Here is a 23,341-nt window from a genome sequence, read left to right as displayed (position 1 = left end):
GAAATGAACAATACCAGAACATTTTAAATGCCTTTTCTTCTACTGGGCAGTCGTTTCTGTGGGCACTTGTATGTTTTTGCCAATACCCTTCTGTGTTGGAAGGCCCTTACTTGGGAGCCCGTTGTCTACCACCAGCGGGGTATTTCTGAGTTGTTTATTTGTGCTTGCCATTAGGCCAATCCAATCTGATACATATCATGCAGTAAAATGTTGTCTTTTTTGTACAGCTTTAGACCATAGGTAGACGTAGTTGATGTCATTCGCTTCCACCTCATTTGGTAAGGTTTTATATATCTTTGTTCAAGCAATTTTTGATTTTTTTGGAGGATCATATAAATTCAGATAGTCTTTTCAGAACTTTTTTCCTGGAGTGGGGTGGTGGAAGAATGATAGCATAGTATGGTAAGAGGCAGAATTACAGTTTTTATTACAAGAATTTCTATAGTCATGCTGTGGGTTCTGGTTTTCACAGAGTCCTAGTTTTTGCTGTACCTTGTTCTGCTATGGCAGCGGATTTTGCTTCTCCTGTAGCATCTTCTGAGAAGAGCATACCCACTCACTTCTGTTGGAACATGTGCTCTTTCCTATGTTTAGAGCTCAGCCTGAGGCTTTGGTAAGGAGTTTTGTATGTAAGATGTTTCTTCTGACCCAGACGGGGTCTCGACAGAATATGTTGATATCATGCATATAAGCAGCACATTTTATTGGTTTTCCTTCTGCAACTGGTACAATAACTCGTTTAGTAATTGATTATTTCTGCAATGCTTGTAATATAGATCGTATTGCACAGATGAAAAGGGCTGCTGATAGGGGGCACCATTATGTAAATGCATATTGATTTGGGATCTGTTAGGACAAAAGGCCATTTACAAGTATTTTGCTAGATGCTTTAGAAAACAGTACATGAATCACAGAGATTGAGTTACAGAAACCCATACTGTTGAGTTGGCTTAACATGTATTTGCCTGATACTGAACCAAAAGTAGTGCACCCACTGGAGGATTCTCTGTCATTCATTCATTTCAGGGCTATTCAGTACCTGCTTCTCCCACCAACCCCTATGCAAATTCTCATAGCTAGGGGCAAAGCAGGAACCCATAGCTATACCTTGTTTTTGTCTGATGAGCTCACCACTGAAAAAAAAATGCTTTGGTTCAAATACCACTCAATCATTTTCAACAGCATTTTATTATGTTGATAGTATTTAAATGCCTTTGCTCACAGGAAGTGTTTAACTGCCCTATGGCTATCTTCATGTCTTGATACTAGTATATTGGGAGGTGACATCTACGCTCAGCATTGTCTTCCCTTCCTCCCATGTCATATCAAACATAATTTTCAAGAAATCAGTTTTATTTTTTTCACGTAAGAAGATAGATTATGCACCAGGGGCTGCAGGAAGTGATCTATATAAATAAACATGGTCTCAGTCAGAATCCCTAGTGCTGCAATAATAAGTCTACCTGGTGGTTTCACTGCATCTTTATGAATCTTGAGGATAAGATAGAAGATGTTAAAAAAAAAAACAAAAAAAAACTGCAGTGTTCCCAATTCAAAAGTTCTAGCTCCCTCCATTCCATAAGCTGGTTCAAAAAGTCCCTCTTCACTTTGTTGAGTTCATTACATGATATCCTGATGTAACATTCAATATCATTTAACTGACAGTAGGACTCTTTCATATACATTGCTTTACTCCGTAACACAATGTTACCTCCCTTGTCAGAGGGCCGTTCATCATCACTTGTTTCCCATTTCCTCATTAATGTAATGCATTTCTCATTATGATGTAAATTTTCTTGTGTTTAGATCCTATATGCACTTACGTTAACTCCCCTATCATGAGTTGTGAGAATACCTCACTGTTGTCCGGCGTTGCTGGTGGAACAAATTTGGTCAGGGTCTGAAACTTGTTTCTTCATTCACTCATTGCTAAGGAGTCTTCCAATTGAGTGTTAGTTATTGTGGAGTCTGTCCCCGCATCTTCCTCTCCCACTGCAATCAAATATTTTATGCCCTCTAAATTCAACAGTGACAGAAAATCAGTTGGATCCATCCCCCTGACTCCAGTGTCCTATCTAACTTTGAAAAAGTATTTTTGCATGAAACCCAATCTTAACTTTCATATCAATTTAAAGAAATCAATGCGTGCCCATGCATAATCAAACTCAGACAGTGGGAAGTAAGAAAGACCAAGCGATAATATATTTTACTCCTCTTTTGTCAATAAAACATCAGTTAAATTAACTACCGTATTGTCTTTGTCTGTTACTTCTCTTTGCCGCATGTTACTTGCCCTTTGAACTCAGTCTCTGTTCGTTTTCCATTGTTCATTTTGACTTTGTTTCCTGTGCTGCTGTGGTCGATGGTTTGTGTGCCTGTCCGATCTTTAAAAATTAAGCTCATCCTTTACCAATGTACAAGCTCTCACTTCCACTCTGGCATCCTTCCACTTCTGAGTCTGGGTCCGAACTGAAATCACTAAGAGATATTTCCTGTCTCGGTAAATTTTTTGCCCTTATTCTTTGTCTACATGTAATCTCAAAGCAACGTGCAAATGTAAATATTTGTCCTCTCTGATAGTCTGTTTTATACCTCTGAAATTTCTGTGCTTTCCTCTGTTTTATTGTATCTTCATATTTCACAATTCTTACTTTTAAATCTTGTCTGAATGATCATACTCTTTCCTGGTCCCCCTCCTTAATCAATTCTTCATCAATAATTTTTATCTTCTTCATCAAGTTATCCCTTTCAACTTCTGCGTATTTGATCAAAATCTTAATCATGGTCATAGAACTAGCATCATTTGCTTCAACCCACTCCTGTATGAGATCTGGATCGAAATTTTCATACCTCTGCGTAATCAAAATTTGTAGGCCCTGCGGTATTCTCCCCACTTCAAGGTATTTCCTGAGGGAGACCACGTGCCTCCATTTTTGAACTTCTGACTTTTTTAGTCTTTCCAACTGAGCCAACATACTGTTTAAGCCATTTTTCCCTTGCGGTACAAGGCTTTTGTCTCACTACCTTGCTCCATACCTTCGAATAGCATGTTCGCTGCCATCAGCCTTGCAGCAGTCTCCTCCGCCATATTGTCTTCCGTCCTGTGCTTAGTTTCCACCCCAAAGCAACGTGCCAATGGTCCCAACTCCTGCACTCATATAGATTTCCCAAAAGCTTCCAGGAAGAAATTCCAATGCCCTCAGACTCTTCTTCCGCTCCTACCTCAACCGGCTTGCTTGTTTCTTTCTGGGGGCTACTGGCCTCAATAGGAAAAGCACACTGCGTACTGCCTATGGGCTTCCAAAGTGTCGGTGGTGCCGGCTTGCAGTGCTACGTCGATCACTGTGCTATATCCAAAACACTCCCCTCTCTTCAGAAAGAAGGCTTACCATTCCGGAAGATTAAGTGATGTGCAGTTTATTATTGATAGCGTGAAGGATCTTCTCATGACTCCGACCATTACTACACTGAAAGTATATATGCAAAACTACTTGTGTTGGCGCTACCAGTAAAAAGAAACATAGGAGAGAGTTTCTTCTGGAAAAATTTATCGCTATCTTGGAAAAACAAATATAGCAACATTAAATTAATACAATTGTCATTAAGAATCTTGCAATTGATAATTTCATGTACAATGATAAACATCTTCACTTTCATGATTTATTACAATATTATACCTGCACACTGAGTCAATAGATGAAGCTGATGAATATAATAGTTGCTTTATTAAAGGCAGTCGTGTGTTGCCTGTGTCACTAAAACATCCTTCCAGCAAAGTATATATGGCTTAGGTTTAGCAGACGCCCCTCTGACAATGATGTTGGCACATATGGATGGTTCAGGTTTTGTGCTGTATTGGTAAGGAATTTCCATGTACTGAAGTTTCTTTCATCTGCACTATATTGAGGGGCAGACTTCAGTGGAGGCAGACCGCAACACTGACTGTGGATGCAGTGGTCGAGTCTTTTGATAAGGTAAGCCCATATCTGATGAGCCATGGAGCTCTGTTCCTATGATGTCCAAGACCACCTCTTGGTCATCCTTCGATTGTACATGTAAACTGTGTTTATTGAAAACTATCAAGTGCTAGTGAGTGAGGGGCTAGGCAACTTTTTGTCAGAAGATATGTGATGAAAAGTAAAAGTTCACGCTTTGGAGCGTTTAGCAGGAGACGGACAGGGTGGCCATTTTGTGGCACCGATCATTGGAACTGGTTACACTTCAAGTGAGCGGTGGATTAGTTAGAATAATTTACAAAGTGTTGCAGTGCAAGTGAGGAGGGGTGCTAGGTAGTTATTAAACCTGATTCTTCCAGTGTATTGCCCATTTTCGTCTTTCAAAATTTTTGAGCGCCTAGCAGGAGCTGTGTAGGGCCCACAATTTTGCCTGAGGCAGATTTCAGTAATTATTAGCTTGAAATGTGATGTAATTTGGGTGAAGTTGCCAAAGAGTCATTGAGCGTAGGCAAGAGTAAGCACTAGGCAGATAATAGATTGATGTTGTTTGCAGGGTCATGAGCAGATAGCATGTGATGAGCGGGTGTAATGTTGAAATAAGTGCTTCCAAACAAGTGTAAAAGTAGTTGAACATTTATTTCCATCGGAGCCCATGATCGTAACCTCACACAGTCAGGAGCGCTTCGTCAATTGGCCAAGCAGTAACTCACATGCCTGTTGGCTCAGGCTCGAACATGGAATCCAAACACAAGCATAAACAACTTCGAACATACACCAGTGGTAGGCATGGAATCAAGATGGAACATTTCAACAAGCACGCTCAGATGAGCGAGCCCGCTAATCATCAAGAAATGCTATCACTACATCATCTTTCACCTTTCCTAAAAAAATAAAATAAATGGGACCAAATTTATACTAAAACTGACACATTGGTGCAAATAGAAATCTTTAAATTTGGTAGGATAACAAGCAGTGCGAGTTGGTCTGCTTTGCACAGTTTGTAGAGTATTCTCATCATTATCCAGTCGTGTTTCCACATTGTTACTAATCAAGGAACTACCAAAAGCGGTGGAATTTGGATTGTGACGGCATTCATTAGAATCAACCCAGCAAGACCCTTCAAATGGCTCTGTACATCGTGAACCTGGTAAGATTTCTGCCTGGTCTCTTGGTATTTTAACCAAGCGTCTTTTGCTCCACCTGCCTTTGCCATTAATTAGAACTGGACCTTTAGATACTCTAATAACCTTTGCCTGTAGCATAAACTTAGATTCTCCTTTATATATTTTTGTGCTTTCTTTACCAGTACCCAAGCTTTAACATTGACTACCAGCTCTTTCATTCCTTTTTTTGAACTATTATTAAAAAACTTATTTTCACACTCTTGATGTTCTGTCACTGATTTTGAAACTTGAGAATGAATATCCTCATCGATAATTTCTTTGGATTTCACTCAATCAGGACAGAGATTTGATCTGGGCTCACGTTTCCTTAAAAGTCTAAAAGGTGATACACCTGTGGTGCTGTGCGTTCTGAGTAAATATGGCCACATTGTTTTGCCTCAGAAATTCTTCAACATCAAAACCATTTGTGAAACCAGTTTTTTCACTTTCCTTCAAAAACCTGTTTACTCTTTCAACTAGACCAGTAGACATTGGTGAATATAATGCCACCCTTAGATGAGACATATGCTTAACACTGATAAATTCTTTCATCATGGAAGATGTGAAGTGTGTTGCATTGTCAGGCACTAAAACAGATGGTACACCTTCAGTACGAAAATATTCTTCTAAAATTCAATGGCATTTGATGTTGGTAATTTCACAAAATCAAAATGTACCCATTCTGAGTAATAATTAACCAACACTATGAGAATCCTTTTTTTCCAGCAGTTGTAGTTCAAAAGGCCCTGCAAAATCTGAAGCAATTTCTGCCAAGGATGTTTAGGTAGTTGAGTCACATGCAAAGGAGATTCAAACATTTTCCAGTCTTTGTCTGAATGAAGACAAACAATGCATTGACTAGCTGAACAACCTGGGCATCTAAAGATGGCCACCAATAATGTTGCTTTAATTTCTGCATGTGGTAGCAATGCCCAAATGGCCCTTATGAGCAAATCGAAAGAGCTTGTCACAGAAACTTACAGGGGGAACACATAGATCATTTTGCAACAGAAGCCTATTTACAATCTCTTCCAATACTTTCTTGAAAGGTTTGAATTGGACATCCAACTCCCTTTCTTCTGGCCAACCCTTGTTAACGAAAAGCATAACATTTGCGCCTTTGTCATGTAAAACATCATCCACACGAGCTACATCACATTCTACATCTTCCCCAAGTTCAGTGCTAAAACCATCCTGCACGGGTTCCCTGGATAAATAATCTGCTCTGCTGCTCTTACCACCAAGAATGTATTTTATAGTAAAGGAAAATTCCTGTAAACATGCCAGCTATCTAACTAATATAGAAGATACTTTGCCAGACCCACTGCCATCTAACATGTATATTTGTGGCTTGTGATCAGTGAATATGTCAAACTTAGAGCCCCATAACAAAGTTCTGAACTTCTCTACTGCCTGGTAATAGGCTAGTGCCTTCTTTTCAGTGGTGGAATAGTTTACTTCAGCCTGTTTAAGACAACAAGAAGCAAGTGCTACAGTATGTTCTTTGCCTTCAACCCACTGAGAAAGCACAGCTCCTAGTCCAATCTGGTTGGCATCCACCGTTAAGAGACATTTCCCTTTGGAGTTAAAAGATGGCAGTGCTGGCGCTGAAGTAATTTTCTTATTGATGATGTTAAAAGCTTTATCAAGCATAGTGTCTCAATTGAAAGTTGTTCTTTCTTGAGTAAAGCATGAAGAAGCTGAACAACAAAAGCATAGCCTTCAATGAACCTTGAGTAGTATTCACTTAGCCCAAGGAAAGAGCGAAGAGAATCTTTATCTTTTGGTGGTGACACCTCTTGAATTGCTGCACCAAGAAAAGTGTAGGTTTAATTCCTCCAGAAGATATACAGAAGATATACAGTGTCCCAAATAATTTAACTCCTGAACCAGAAATTTGCTTTTGTCAGCTCTATGTGTGATTCCCCAACTTTCTGAAATGTCTTTAAACGTTGCCAAGAACAGAATTGTGTTCGTCCACAGTATCTGCATATATTAAGACATCATCCTGAAAAGCTTGGGCCCCAGCTACCTTTTCCAAAATGATATCCATAAGCCTTTGGAAAACACTGGCAGCTGAGTCCAGTCCAAAAGGTAGACGTAAAAATTTGAAAAAGTAGTTAATTCTTTAGACTCCTCTTACAAGGGAATCTCATGGTAGGCTGAATGGAGAGTGATCAAACTGAAATATTTAGTTTTATCTATGTTAGCTAGCATGTCCTGAATTTTGGGAAGGAGGGTGACAATCAGTAACGATACTCTTGTTGAGAGTGCACAGGTCTACACACATTCTGATCTCCCCAGATTTCTTCCATACGATCACAATGGGACTGACTCATTCTGCAGATTTTGTGGAAACAATTGGCTGATCAGAAACACGTTTTTGTAGTAATTTGTAATGGTCATCTCTGACACTGAGTGTCAGATATGGCATCTGCCTTAAGTTTAATTTTGTGCTAAAAAACTTTAATGGTCCCTATTTCATCCTTTAAATCTTCTGGAAATCTGTCAATAAAATGTGCGCCCTCCTTGTCCATATCTTTAACAAATCCATTATTCTTACTTTGTATGCTGAGAAGATGTACCAATAAAGAACCTACCAAAGAATGAAAGACAGCTGCCATGCAATTATTTACCAAAGGCAACTTCTCCTGAATTCTAGTGATGAAGCTATCAATAGCTATTATAGGTGTCTCATCTCCTGGTATCAGCTCCTAGCTTAGCTAGATCAAGTCAGCCTACTAAATTTCTCTCTTTACTGGCAATATAAATGGTGGTGTTAGTAGATCTGCCTAAACATATCCAGGAGTCCTAGAAATAACCCAATAATTCAATGTCATGTTCACCAAAAGCTTTTAGTAATATATCCACTTGTTCTAACTTTGTGCTCCTGCCCCAATTCTTGAAGAATCACATGTCAGACAAAATAGTGATGGGAGCACCTGAATCAGCCATCATTTCAATTTTGTGCCCCCTACACACTTCTGAAATAGTGGTCTTTTCACCACGTTGTTAGTGTTAAATATGTTCAAAATATTACCTTCCTGAGCCTCCTGTTTACTAAGAACTACGTTAGAAAGTTCTGAAGTACAGTTCTCCACAGAAACATCAAAATTGCTAATTATTACTAGAAATCTGCCCTCTGTGCAAACACTTTGGAAGTGTCCTATTTTTGTACACTTATTGCATTTTTGAATCACAGCAGGAGAATTAGGGTTGCTACTCATATGGTCTCTTGACCCACATACAAAGCAAAATGTTTGTTTTTTCTTTTGTGCAACTTTTCTTAAATTTACCCTTGTTGGATATAACATTAATATCAGACTGACACAAGTACATATTGACCTGTGTGCCAAAGACTGATCTGTGCAAATAAATGTACTCAATAAAATAGAGTGTTCAATAGCTTTAGCTATTTCAATTGCTTCCTCTAGTGAAGGACCCCTACAAGTTAATAACCTTTCTTGTATTTGTTTTGAATGACCAGAAAAAACTAATTGGTCTCTTAAATAAGTATCTAAAGATGCCCCAAGATTGCATGTTGAACCTAATAAGCATAAAGCAGAGATAAATTCTTCAACTGACTCTTCTGGTAACTGTTTTCTTTTATGAAAATTATACCTATCTAAAAGTACAGTGCGTTGCTCTGAAAATTTGTTTTGTAATCTGGAAATTGCCTCAGTATACTCATTCCATCCATTCCCTCCTCCAGCAGGTACTTGCATTGGCGGAAGATTATCAAAAATCTGCTGGCCCTCATGCCCCAAATGACTATATAGTATGGCTACCTACCTTTCTAAGTGGTGTAAATGCAGAAGCGTCAATAGCCACAATAACATTTTCATACGGACGGATCCAATGTTTCCAGGGAACAGAAGGTTTCCCTGGATTCTGCAAAAAAGGAGTTAATTGTACATGGTATTGTGCAAAAGACACACCATAACATAAAAGTAGGAGTAAATAAGTAAAATATAAAATTAAAAGCAATAAAAAATCTAAATGAACTAATATAAACAAACTTTTCTAGCAATTCAGACAACACACAAATAAATAGAACAGATGAATCAATGGATAAGCATAAAAATACATGTTAAAAATCCAATTTTTGGTTCTGCTTCATATGCAGAAAGCGAGCCAATTGCTGAATTAGCTTGTTCTGAAAAGTGAGCCAATAGCTGAATTAGCTTGTACCGAAAAGCGAGCCAATCGCTGACTTAGCTCATATCGAAAAGTGAGCCAATCGCTGAGTTAGCTCATACCGAAAAGCGAGCCAATCGCTTAATTAGCTCCTAACGGAAAGCAAGCCAATTGCTGAATTAGCTCATACCAAAAAATTAGGCAATCGCTAACTTAGCTCATACCGAAAAGTGAGCCAATCGCTGAGTTAGCTCATACCGAAAAGTGAACCAATCGCTGAATTAGCTTGTACCGAAAAGTGAGCCAATCGCTGACTTAGCTCATACCGAAAAGTGAGCCAATCGCTGAGTTAGCTCATACCGAAAAGCGAGCCAATCGCTGAGTTAGCTCATACCGAAAAGCGAGCCAATCGCTGAATTAGCACCTAATGGAAAGCGAGCCAATTGCTGAATTAGCTCATACCAAAAAATGAGGCAATCGCTTAATTAGCTCATACTCACAAGCAAGCCAATAGTTGAACTCCTTTTACAAAGCTTTGCTGATGATGAAGACTGTTTATCCAGTGTCTTTGCACTTCCTGAACTGCAGATGACATGCATCTATTTAAGTGCCAGAAATGTGGAACTGACAACACACTTCAGCTCTGCCCTTGCTGTTTCCCAAGTGATGCTGCCTGAATCCTCCCAATCTCCACACCTCAGCTCCCAACGCCACTGAGGTTTCAAGTGCTGTTGATCCGTCGACCAAACAGCGCACAGCAGCTGGGGAGAGACCATTGTGCCAGGATTTACAAGTAAGGTGAATAATTTCCCTTGAAACTTTGCTGTGCAATTGTGAAAGGCCTTAAGTTCACAGCAAACAGCGTTCCGGAGTTTGAGACATAAAAAAACACAACTCCTAGACAAATTCCTTAGAGGTACAAACAATGGGCTCCCTAGTTGATGTAATTTACACGTTGCCAAATGTTAAGTTGAAAGAAATGCATCCAAACAAGTGTAAAAGTAGTTGAAATATATTTCAGTCGGAGCCCATTATCGTAACCTCATTCCGTCAGGAGCACTTGGTCAACTGCCCAAACAGACGCTCGGGCTCGAACGTGGAATCCATACACAAGCACAAACAACATCAAACATACACAAGTGGTAGCCATTGAATGCAACATGGAACATTTTAACAAGCACGCTCAGATGATCGAGCCCGCTAATCGTCAACAGATACAAAAAAGTAAGAAATGCCATCAATACAGCGGGATGCCATTTTAATAGTCGTATGATTTAATTTAACCATTACTCTCTTTTCAGTAATTAATTTGCTGAGATACCTCCCTCGGTATCCTCGCAATAATTACGTGGAAAATTTCAAGCAGTGTTGCGTGATATGGCCGCAAAAATATTGAGGGAGCTCAGATACATCCCACAGATTGAGTGTTTCTAAGGTGTCACTATTTTAAAATGAGAATGCAGCCATAATCCCTTGCGGAGAAGTTTCCCTTACACACTAATAATAATCTTTTTGCGTAGGTAGCGCGTTAGAACAGGTGTTTTTTTTTTTACTTGGTGTACCAGTGTCTTTGTGGTGCGAACAGTTTGCTGGTTGTTAACATTGAAGGATCACCACTGACTGCTATTAGGGTTGTAACGTTATGGCGGGCCGCAGTCAAGGTTGACATCGGGCTCTGAGTGGAGATTGGTGTAAGGATGATGGTTTTTGAAGATGTATTACCTCAGTGTGATATAACTTCTGCCATTTTTGGAACCTATTTGTGGTGCGTAGGCATTGATTTTACTGGTGGATTTGTTCCTGTGTAGCGGAGCTGAAGGCTTAAATCACCATCTTTCTCCTGGTCCAAGCCACCGTATCCCTGCATTTGTTTCCACTTCATGTCTCTGGAGGGTGTCCCAAGTCTCACTCTGTTTAAAGGAATGTATAATCTGAATAATAAGGTATAGCACATTCTTATTAGCACATTATATCTGCATTTATCTTTGTACAATAGTTAAATATTGCTGCTCTCTCGTGTATTAGTATAATGTCTTGAGCATTTAATGAGGCTATTGTAGCTATCTAAATTATATTGGCATTGTATACCTCGATTAGTTAAGTAACTATAAACTCCCTTTCTGCTTGTGGGGGAATGGATTGACTTTCCTCAGAACTAGCCAATGGAATTTCTTTCATGTCACCTATGGGCGGAGCCTCTACCTCAATGATTTGTTTTTATAGGTCCTCTATGGGAGTGCCTAGGCTTTCTTCAAGGGCTGCTGTTAGACCATCTTAAGTGCAGGTTAAATGAGTCTGACAGGTTTGCCTGATTACTAAACCTAGACCCTAGTAAAAAAGTGGCATTTGTGTTTTGGTAGAAGATCATCCTTACTAGCGATGCAGCCTTGATTGCGGTGGTCTTCTTTTGTTTCTCTTTTAGATAGCTTGTTTGGAAACTTGTAGTGCCATTTTTTTGTATTCTTTCAATTCTTTTGGCTGTTTGCTTCAAGAAAGGATCATTTCCTTTGTCGAAGGAGACAAAGTCAGGGGGAAGATCTTTTATTTCTTCTTCCATTTCTAAGTCTTGTAATGGATTTTCAGATTCACTTGTTTATTTTTCCCTTTGTTTTCCTTCTTGCCTTTCTTAGTTTGAATTAGATTTTCTTAATGGTTTCCAGTGGTTTCATGTGTTACTGCTTTGGTTTATGTAAAAAGAAGTTGTGCAATTGGGATTTATTTGTCTACTTCTTTTTGTTCCATAAGTATTTGTTCTTTTGAGGAAGTTGGTTGGCCTGTTTTCTTTACCTGTTTGACTTCTGGCATGTTGGAACCACGTGTGGGGTTTCTTCCTTTGGTTGTGTCTCAGACTACAGTCATTTGTTGCTTCTTCCTTGGTCTTGCTGGTTTCAGCTTTAAGTTGTTCTTGGTCTGCAGTTTGATGTATAAGAGTTGGGGGGGGGGAGATCACCGTCAACTTCAGGACAACTGCAGGGTGACTCTATTAATTTTTTGCAGGTTTTTCTGTACTGTCTAACCCTTTTTCAGAGGCTATAAATATGTAACTGTCTTGTAACTCTTCTTGAGGTATCTTGGGTTGTAGGACCATTGGTAAGGTTGATCCACTATGGCATGCTTTGTAGAGATGTCTTTGTTTACCACATAGGTTGCAACAATTTGCCACAGTAAAAAAATGTTCTCCCAAAAAATTACTGAGCATATTCTCTGTCCATTTTTCTCTTCAGTGCCCAAATGGAAAGCACATCTTACAAATCACAGATTACCCAGGGAAATGCAGGAAACCTCTGTTTGGACCAATTGTGAAATTCATGGAAGGTTGTTTTGTACCTTGCACGCAAGCTGTCATTTATGAATGTTTCTTATGCCCCCATTCTCTTTTAATTCTGCGCCCACATCAAATTTTGCACAGCACTTAGAAAGTAAGTTCTGTCTAATGTGGTGCTGCAAAAAGGGATGTACATATGAACAGTCACGCGGGTGATTTCCAGTGCCATTATTAGTGGGGTCACTGTGTACCCTTCAAACTCATCACATTTCATTTTCAGTTAATATAGGAAAAATTGATATATAAATTCACTAGAAAAAGGGACATCCAAAACGCCGAGCAGTGAAATAAATCTTTCATGCATCTGCAGTCCAGTATGGAATTTATTTTTTTATTGTGATGTGCTACCTCCTGAATTTCAAATCTCACAGAAGAGTTTAGCTCTGTGAATTTCTTTCTATCATGGATGAACCGATATTTGTTGAAGATTTCCAGCTTTCTGCAGCAGCAGTTAAGGCCATTTTATATTAGCTATATGCTGGTGTGTTTTTTGAGGGCCAAAATGGCCCAGTATTAATGAGGTGACCCACTTACAAGTGACCGGTGTTTCTCCCTTAGATAGTTTAGGATATTTAAAAGTCAGAAAGGGTCAAAATAAAAGTATAAACTAACAGACTCCAAAAGTGTCTTTCCTTGCAGTTGAAAATAGTGTGATTGTGTTTGCTGCAGCAGTGTGCAGTGCATGCGCCATTGGAGAAAAATGAATATTACTTTAAACTTCTCGGCTGTGCATGACAGGGTGTTTTAACCCACCCCAGCAGAAAAAACAACAAATGAAGCCCTGCGAGGTGAGTCATAGCAGTGTTAGAGTAGGGGTAGTCTCACCTCAGAGAATAAGGTAAAAGGTATTATCCAGTTATCGTTTTCTCTCCTTGTGCATCCTTGTTTCCAGGAAGTATTTTGTTCTATACGGTGATCCACTTGTGACACCATGATTGTGGGTCCCAGCTGTTTCATTCTGTCACTGTGAGGCTTCCTCCGTGTTGGCCTCTGCTGGGTTACTAGGAATCTGTCTTGTCTGGGCTGAAGCTCAGTCACTGTCGTTGGTTCCCTGTGATTTATAGGCCCAGCAACATTGCGGTCTGTCAATGTAGAAGCTCGGTTCTCTGTCACTGCACCAGCTAGATTCCTATCTCAGCTGTCATCTGGAGCTTATTCCTGTGGTGACCTCTGGTGGCTATCCAGTGCAATGCACTTTTTTGGCTGCTTCTCTGATTTTTCATTTGGCTTTGGTCACAATGCAGGCACTCATGAGTGAACTTAGGAATCACAGACCAGTCACTTCATGTGGGCCTACTGCAATGTTTAGAAGCCAAAGCAACATGTTGCAGACCTTCTTTCAACAGTGCTCCCCCGCCCCCACCCACAGCACAGCCTTGCCCTGTGCAAGCCAGAGAAACCAGTCCCAGCTTTGAGGCTTGGCTACCCCAAGTAGAGTCTGGACTGTTGTCTTTCAACTCTTCTGTGCATAGCCTGGCCCCAACCAAGCCAGGGAGATGCAGACCCAGCACTTGGGAGCATCTGGGTTCTTGTAGAGGCATTTTGGTTAAACCTTCATGAAGTTGGAAGCTACACTTTATGTTAGATATCAGGCCAAGAAGTGATGGCCTGAAAGTTGCCAGAATTACTGCTGCTTAAATCACTCTTACCAGGCTGACCTGGGCCAAGGTAATTTTTTCACATTGCTTGCAGCCCTTTCTGATTCACAATGGGATTGTTTGGGATGAAGTACCATTTGATATATATACGGCCCAGCGGAGGTCATCCACATTTCTTATGTATTTAAACGTTCAGTTGAATGCTGTAATAATACCCGGAGTTGTTTCTGGTGATTGGGATGTAAAAAGATTTGATTCTACTATGTCTGATTTGCAATATTTCACTGTATTTGAAAGTGAGGATGTTTTTCAATCAAGATAAAGTTATGAAGATATGTTATGTTATAATTATTATGGACATCATTTCATTCACACAGCAAGTACCTCAAAGACTATTTTTAATTATGCTCAATGGGAACACTGTCGAACTCCGCCAGTTGGGAGTTCCAAAATGTATTCTGAAAGTTTGCATATTTTTCTGGGCACAATGTTAAAAATGCAGAGTTGTATTATTTTAAATTGACAGTGATAAAAAGTCAAAATATGTTATTAACTGATACAAAATTGATGTATTCATATATATATACATATATATATATTTTCTTTCTTGATTGGCTATAGAAGACTAATAATATTGGCTAAAGTTGATTGACTTGAAAAATGTGCGGGAAACTACAAATTGGCTAATAAGGGGAAAGGAAGCTTTATTCTGAGCTTGCCTAATATCTGTTCAAATTTTTTTTTTTTATGAAACTGTACAACAGACAAGTTGTTTAGGCTTGGCAAAAACTAAGGACTTGAATGCGGCCAGTATCCCTGCCCCTGCTAAATTTTACAAATGGCAAAAATACATTCATGCAACTGAAGATCAGCTCGATGAGTGGGTCCAAAATGGAACATTTAACATCACTGTCATGCCCTTGTAGGTGGTTATTGTGGCCAGTAGACACGAATAGTTGTCATGCATGTTTTGTAAACTCCACGGGGAGTTTTAGAACAAATACACTAGACCCTTGTTATGTGTCACCAGAACATTTGAGTATAAAAACAACATACAGTGTAGGGAAATTATGCCAGCAATGGTTAAAAAGTTCCTCACTAGATGCTGTTAAAGGACACCTCAGTCGCCTGTCTAATGATACAGATTTTCAGGATTTCCTTTTAGGCCCCAGTGTGGAAATTGCTTCATATGTGCTGGAGATAATGAAATTTGGAAACTTTCCCAACGAGAATCTGCTGCCCGATTAAGGCAAATAGATCAGGAAAACTTACAGAAAGCATTAGCCATTGTAAACCATGGGAGTAACACCTTGCCCGACCGCATATATACTTTAAATACCATTGTTTGTTCGGCAATAGACATAATGCAAAGCAACATGTCTTCTATACACCATGGACAGAGTCAGCTAAGGTCCATTATGCATTTAGTTTGAACACTACAAACATTGAAAGCAGGTCACGTTCCCTGGCAACACGTAAGTGCAAGTGACATATTCATGACATTTAATTTAACACGACAGCAACAGATAATGGCTAAGAAGGAAACAACTTGTGTCATGTTAAATATCGAGAAATTAGAAAAGTTGCCTTTTACTGTAGCTGAAATACCATCTGCTTGGGCTATTAATCTGCCTGTTTCAACACTTCAGTTCACATCCTGCTTGAAACACGTTCCAGTATGCAGATATGAAAGGCTAAGAGATAGTTACATCCATGATGTATGGGAGCTTCCCTTTTTGCACAAATATTTCAATGCCATGAAAGAGGTCTTTCTTAGCGGCAGTGATTGCAGGACTTCTGTGAGCCCTTCTAAGGTTTGTAAGCAGCTATCCTTGCACGGGGCATGTAACACTTCGGCAGCAAACTTAGCTTGTTATCTAAAGGGAGTTCTAGTCCCCTTGATTAGTCCTGCATTCCAGGTGCTCTCAAATAGAAGCTATGTGCTCATTAACAGTGAGAGCTGTTGTGGAATGTGATTGGGAATAGCTTAAGCCATTTTAGTCTCCCAAATTGTCACTTGTTGCAAGAATGTCTTTTTTCCTCCTACACAACAGACGAAAGTAGTGGATATTTTGCCTCATATTGCTGCTTCAAATGTGAATCTTGGCAAGTTGAGCAGACTCAAAACTTTGTTTCAAAAACATGTGGCGCTTACGTCTGTGCGCAAGACCTATGCTTGTTAAGTTTCGTCGTCATCTGCAGAATTACAGTCCCTTTTAAGTACAAACTTTCCAAGACACTTTGGTGAACTCGTGGGATGAATATTTAATGCATCCAGTAGTACTGGGATTACATATTTCCTTAAGCCTGTTGATTCTGGTTTCGTTCACACCTTTTACTCTATATTTGGCTTAATACCTTCAGCCATATACTCAATATTTTTGGGGGATTTCTGATTACTATGGCTATAAAAGGTAGTTGCTATTTTTGATTCCCAATGGCTGTCCCTTCTCAACAAGGAGGAAAGAAATTTCTTCCACCAGCGCAACTGTATAGTGAACGATTGATGCTGTAATGTGAAGCACCACTCTTGGAAGAACTGGAGTGCGTCTGGTCCCTTTCATTCAGACCGGTTTTGGATTATGTGCATCCTGTGTTTCGATGTCTTTTGTGCCTTTTTGAATGTGCACTGAAAGTTAATCTTTCTACGCAGCGCTTACTTTCATTGGATGCTGATCTGTTGAGCTCAGTTTGAGATCAGGATTTGAAACATGAGTGCTCCTTAGTTTTCCTTGGCCACGATTTGGCTACTTTACCACCTGGCAAAGTAGAACATTTCCTGGCTTCAGTTGTCCGGGATATAATTTGCGATTTTGAAAATGACACTGACTTTTAAACTTGGTTTTATTGGCGCCACTGCTGATGTTTTAAATTGTCCCTTTTTATTATTTCACATGCTCAAGTGTCTTAACTCGTCGTCATTGGCATTCATGTATATATGCTTCTGTGAATAGCTTTTAGTTGCTTGTTTGTTTGTTTTAATGATAGGCTTTTGCCACCTTTAAACCGGCAAAGGGAGGGTGTTGTATAGCTATTTTAGCCATGTTTTTATACACTTTATTTTAGCAACTCAGCCTGCCATGTGTGCACTTTAGCCCAGTTACATTTCATTCAGCTTCATTTGATTTTTCTAGCATAGGCCACATTTGCGGTGCAGTTTTATTATCTTTATCTAGTTGTTATTTTGCCTAGAAAAGCATTACATTCCTAGCAAGACATTATTTTTACTTTGTGCTTTCCTCAAGGCTGCAGCCAGATAGTTGCCAGCAAAGTGGTACGCCGTGTCTCCAACATTCACAGAAACATACACATTCTTACGTAGGGATTTTTTTTTCAGAACATCAGCTGTTTTATGATAAGAACACCTCACTGACCCATACACGTTAGAGGGAGATTCCAGCCAGATGACCACAACTGCATGCTGATTGCCTTTGTTACAGCTTCTTGCTTAGATTACTGGATCCCTAGCCTACATTGAGATGGTGCCTTTCTAGACAACAGGCTTCCGTGCTCAAGTACGGGGGTAAGATTTCTTCCCAGGTTGGAAACCTGAAGGGTGGATTAGGGATTATCGCGCTGTGCTCTTAACATAGCTTAGGTAGGAACTACATACATTACGCATAGTGACCGTATGGTGGGACTTTTTCTGCATTTAACTCTTCTTGTCACCATTTTCCTTCTAGTGTTGTTTCTCATCCTAGTTATTGCAATTCATGCCATTTTATCTAAGATGCAGTTAATTCATTAAACCTTATTGAACCATTTTCTGCCTCTGTTTGTTTTTGCATATGTGAGACTAATGTAAATGAGAGAAAAGGATGAGATCTAATCAACCACCATTCCCCTAGTGAGTCATTTCTGTCATGCGCACCAGTTGCCACAATCATCCCTGCTCTTGTGCAGAGATGAGGCACTGCTAGCTAGCCGGAAAACATGGATTAAACCGACAGCTGTCACATGATGTGGGATTGAACTCAGTTCCCCACAATTCAGGTCATTCTGACGCCCAAATACAGTAGCCTCATTAGGATAAGAGAGCCTACACAACACTTCTCTGCACAATCCTCTCCCTTTCCACCATGCCCTACATCCTTCTTTTTCTGCTTTCCCAGAGACCTACTATCCTTCATTTGTGGTTTTGGCAAAGTCTTGATCGTATCAACGGCAGCTTTACTTATACGCATGGTTATTATGGTGCCTCCCACAGGTGGTGGAACTCTTTGGGGCAACATGGTCTTAAATGCTGTGAACTGCTGACTTTCTTGCCTATTTTCCTTTTCACTGTCCTGTACTGTTTTCTCGCACCTTCCTTTCTCCTTCTCAAGGTACTACCACTCCATCTTACTGGCGCTGGTTCCATCTTCCAGGAGCATTGAAATTGTTTACTTTTGTACTGAATCCAGGATACCAGCTTGTAGTACAGATCAGGATTTATTCAGTTAGGTCCCATCCATTCCATTATGACACTAACACATTCTAATCTAGAACAGTTTCACTGCTTAGCTCATACCTATTAATGAATACTACAAGCACCTCTACTCTTTCAGATGATTCTTGTATTTTCTTCTTCTTTGTCTCCTCTTCTGCTTACTCCAAGCACTTCCTTCTCTCCAGCTTTCTCTTCAACTTCATCCGTTCCTCCACCAACTGTTCCTCCATTTCAGCTGAATGACTCTCTATCTGGGTCACCTTCTCACTGTCCTTTTCCCATTCTGCATCTCCATCTCCAAATGCTACTGATCTTGTCCAGGTGGAAGAGTCAGCTTTTCTGATTCCTCCAGAAACTTCTCCCCATCTGAGGCGGTTGGACTATAAATCTTGCCCTTCGCCCTTTCCCCACCTTACACCCATCATTAAAATAAACTGTCCTTCCATCTGCTCACCTCTGAGGCATCCTGATGACAAATGTGCAAAAGCACTGTCTGAGATCTCCTGCACATTAACTCCCTCAAAGCTGTCCTCTTGTACACTATGGTGCTCCGGCAGACCACTTGCATCATTATGTTCATCCTGATCTACCCTTTCAGTTGCCTTCGCTTTCTGGTCTGCAGTGTGCTTTTCTTCTGTGTGCTTTTCTTGTTGTAAAATGTCCTCTTTTTGCCTCTCTTCCTCCGTCACCATTTCTTTTCTCTCTGTACCTCTTCATTCCCCTCTCCTAGTGCATCAACCCCACCTTCAGCATTACCAATTCCTCCATCATTCCCCTGTGGTCTTTTTCAGTAATATGGACCCTGCACCCACACCTACACAATTTCAGTTGACCAGCATAAAAAAGCAAAATTGTTTGATCCCAACATAAAAGATGGTGGCAAACGATTCAAGCACCCCACCCCCTTCTGGTCCAAATTCAATTTTACAGACACCATCCGTGCCCCATCTCATATTCCCAAGATATCTTATAGTTTGTGTATATTTTATTCACTTTCACAATTTCTTTTCAGCTGCATTAAGATATTGATATTGAAATTTTCATTATAAACTTTAATTATTGCCATCTTTGTACTTAAATCCCTTAATCCATCTCATCCTTAAATGCTGAAAACAACCAAACTCATTTTTTCACAGCTGTTCCTCAAAATTTAACCAAACATGATTTGAACAGGCTGTACACTGAAAACTGACGTCCCATACATTTCCAGCAGGCAGCGCTATAACACAGAATGAGTCACTAGTCACTAGCTTCAAGCTTCAAAATCTTTTGTAAAACAATTTGTAAAAAAGTCAACCATAGACTTCAACAGTTTCATTTTTTCACCTGTCAAAAACTCCTGCTGGGTTGTGAAGCGCACACAGAGGTGCCTTGGGAGAGACAACACCAACAGAAACAATGAACACTAATTAAAGGGGTAGAAGGCTGCTTTAATATAACTGGTATGGTGTCAAATACAGTTCATTATCTCCAAAAATCACCCTCTGCAAAAGTCTTACAAAACTAAAAATCTCACTAATGCATGTATAAAAATCCAAATTACCCCCACCCATAATAAACCACAACACCCCATCCCTCCATAGTCTTCCCTTCCATGCCCCTTACCTATGATACAAATCTTGCCCCACTGCTGCCACCAAAAAACACACTTCCACTGTTCCCTGTTTTTCTTTTTTTCTGCGCCTCGCCGCCGGCGCTTCTGCCCCCATTGTGCCCCCCTGATTGCTGTCTCCCCGATCGTGTATTGTGCCAGTATTGTATTTCTTATTGTGTGGTTTTTCTTATTGTGACTGCCTTTAGTTTTGCTCGTTTTCTGTGTTTTTGCCCCTTGTGCGCTCCCCGATCCCTGCCGCTGCCTCCCTGCGGCCCCGCCCCCCTCGCGCCCCCATTTGCCGCTCCCTCCCGCCTCCCAGCTGCTCCTCCCTCCCCCCTCCCCCCTCCCTTCTTAATGGCTGGTGCTGCGCGTCCGCGCCGCTGGCGCGCCAGAGGCAAGCCCGTCTGCGCCCGTCCGCGCCTGGACCGCGCCCAGCGCCACCCCCCCTGGTCCTCGCGCCCCCCCGCGTCCGCTACTCAGCCAACGAACTCCGCGCTTTCAACACCGGCTCCTCCACGGAGTGCTTCCTGGCGTCCCCGAAGCACACTAAAAAACCTTTTTCCTGCCGCTCCTGCAACTTCTCCTGCATCAGAACGACAAAACCAACAATAGAATCACTCAACCCCAACCACCTGAACTACATCCTCATCAACACCCGCTCCGCACGAAAACACGCCATCGAGCTCTGGGATTTGCTCGACTCCACTGCACCCGACGTGGCCTTCCTGACCGAAACCTGGTGGAATGACTCCTCGGCTCCGGACATCGCCATCGCCATACCGGACGGTTACAAAATCACCAGAAGAGACCGAACCAACGGAATCGGCGGCGGAATAGCCATCGCTCACAAAGCTTCCCTCAAAATCCACACCCACACTGACGACACCCTCAAGGCAACCGAACACCTCCACTTCCAGATCCACACAGACCCCAACACGACCCTCAGAGGAACCCTCATATACCGCCCTCCAGGACCAAGAGCCCCCTTCAGCGACACCATCGCCGACCTCGCAAGCACCCACGCCCTCCCCTCCCCGGATTACATCCTCCTGGGAGACCTAAACTACCATATGGAAAATATCAACGACGTCAACACCGCAGCACTGACCTCCAACCTCAACCTCAGACTCCGCCAGCTGGTCAACACTCCCACCCACATCGCTGGACACACCCTCGACCCCCTCTTCACCTCAAGCAACCACATCTCTTTCAGCCACACCTCGAACTCTACTGGACCGACCATCACTGCGTCCATTTCTCCTATAAGAAAATTACCGAGCAGCACCGCATCCATCTACCCCCCTACCGCCGCTGGGTCAAAGTCACCCAAGACCAACTGACCAGCACCCTCGTTAAAAACCCTCCACCCGACGCGACCGACCCGAGCACAGCCGCCATCAACCTCCATCATTGGATCCTCGACTGCGCCAACACCTTAGTCCCACTCAAGAAGCCCACCGCCAACCAAGGAAAGAAAAAACCAGCCTGGTTCACAGACGAACTAACCACCTCCAAAAGCCGTTGTCAGAAGCTCAAAAAGAAATGGATCCTAGAACGCACGCCCGACAACCTCGCCTCCCTCAAAGACGCAAACCGTGAACACCACCAACGGATCCGCGTCGCCAAGCGCACCCACTTCACCGAACGCATCAACAACAACGCCCACGACTGCAAAGAACTCTTCGGCATCGTGAAAGAACTCTCAAATCCAAAAGCCAACGACATCCCGCCCTCCCAGAAACTCTGCGACGACCTCTCCACCTTCTTCCACCAGAAAATCGCTACCATCCACAACAGCTTCAACACCGGCCCACCGCCAGATCCCCCCCCCGACGTCTCCAACCGCGACTGCCGCCTCACTGCCTGGACCCACGTGGACGACACAGAAACCATGGCAACCATGAACACCATCCACTCAGGCTCCCCCACGGACCCATGCCCTCATCATGTTTTCAACACAGCCAACGCCACCATCGCCCCCAAACTCCGCAAGATCATCAACCTCTCCTTCACTTCCGCCACCTTCCCGGACAGCTGGAAACACGCTGAAAACCAACCCCTCCTCAAGAAACCCAAGGCCGACCCCAACGATCTCAAAAACTTCCGCCCGATCTCTCTCCTCCCTTTTCCAGCAAAAGTCATCGAGAAGATCGTCAACACACAACTCACCCACTTCCTCGAAGACAACTCCATCCTGGACCCCTCACAATCTGGATTCAGACAAAACCACAGCACGGAGACTGCTCTCCTCGCCGCCACAGATGACATCAGACATCAAATGGACAACGGCGAAACCTCGGCCCTCATCCTTCTCGACCTATCAGCCGCTTTTGACAGTCTGCCACCGCACCCTACTGACCCGCCTCCAGGAAGCCGGCATCCAAGACAAAGCCCTCCACTGGATCTCTTCCTTTCTCTCCGACAGAACTCAGAGAGTCCGACTCTCCCCCTTTCGCTCCAAAGCCACCAACCTCATCTGCGGCGTCCCCCACGGATCCTCCCTCAGCCCTACTTTGTTCAACGTCTACATGGCCCCCCTCGCAAAACTGGCCCGCCAGCATCACCTCAGCATTATCTCCTACGCCGACGACACCCAGCTCGTCCTCTCCCTGACCAAAGACCCACTCACCGCCAAAACAAACCTCCAGGAAGGACTAAAATCCATCGCCGAATGGATGAACAACAGTCGCCTGAAACTCAACTCCGACAAGACGGAAATCCTCATCCTCGGGCACTCTCCTTCGGCCTGGAACGACTCATGGTGGCCCGCCGACCTCGGACCCCCACCCACCCCTGCCAGCCACACAAGAAACCTCGGCTTCATCCTGGACTCTGCACTCACCATGTCCAAACAGGTCAGCACCGTCTCCTCCTCCTGTTTCAACACCCTCCGCATGCTCCGCAGAATCTTCAAGTGGATTCCAACAGAGACCAGAAAGATGGTGACCCAAGCCCTCGTCAGCAGCAGACTTGACTACGGCAACGCACTCTACACAGGCATCCCAACCAAAGACATCAAACGACTCCAGGGTATCCAAAATGCCTCTGCCCGACTGATCCTCGACATACCCCGCCGATGTCACATCTCCCCTCACCTGAGGGAACTCCACTGGCTCCCGGTGGAGAAGAGGATCACCTT

The sequence above is a fragment of the Pleurodeles waltl genome, chromosome 5, assembly GCF_031143425.1.
Source record: "Pleurodeles waltl isolate 20211129_DDA chromosome 5, aPleWal1.hap1.20221129, whole genome shotgun sequence".
Classification (NCBI taxonomy): Eukaryota; Metazoa; Chordata; class Amphibia; order Caudata; family Salamandridae; genus Pleurodeles; species Pleurodeles waltl.
The sequence above is the reverse complement of the archived record's forward strand: the minus strand, read 5'-3'. Positions refer to the sequence as shown.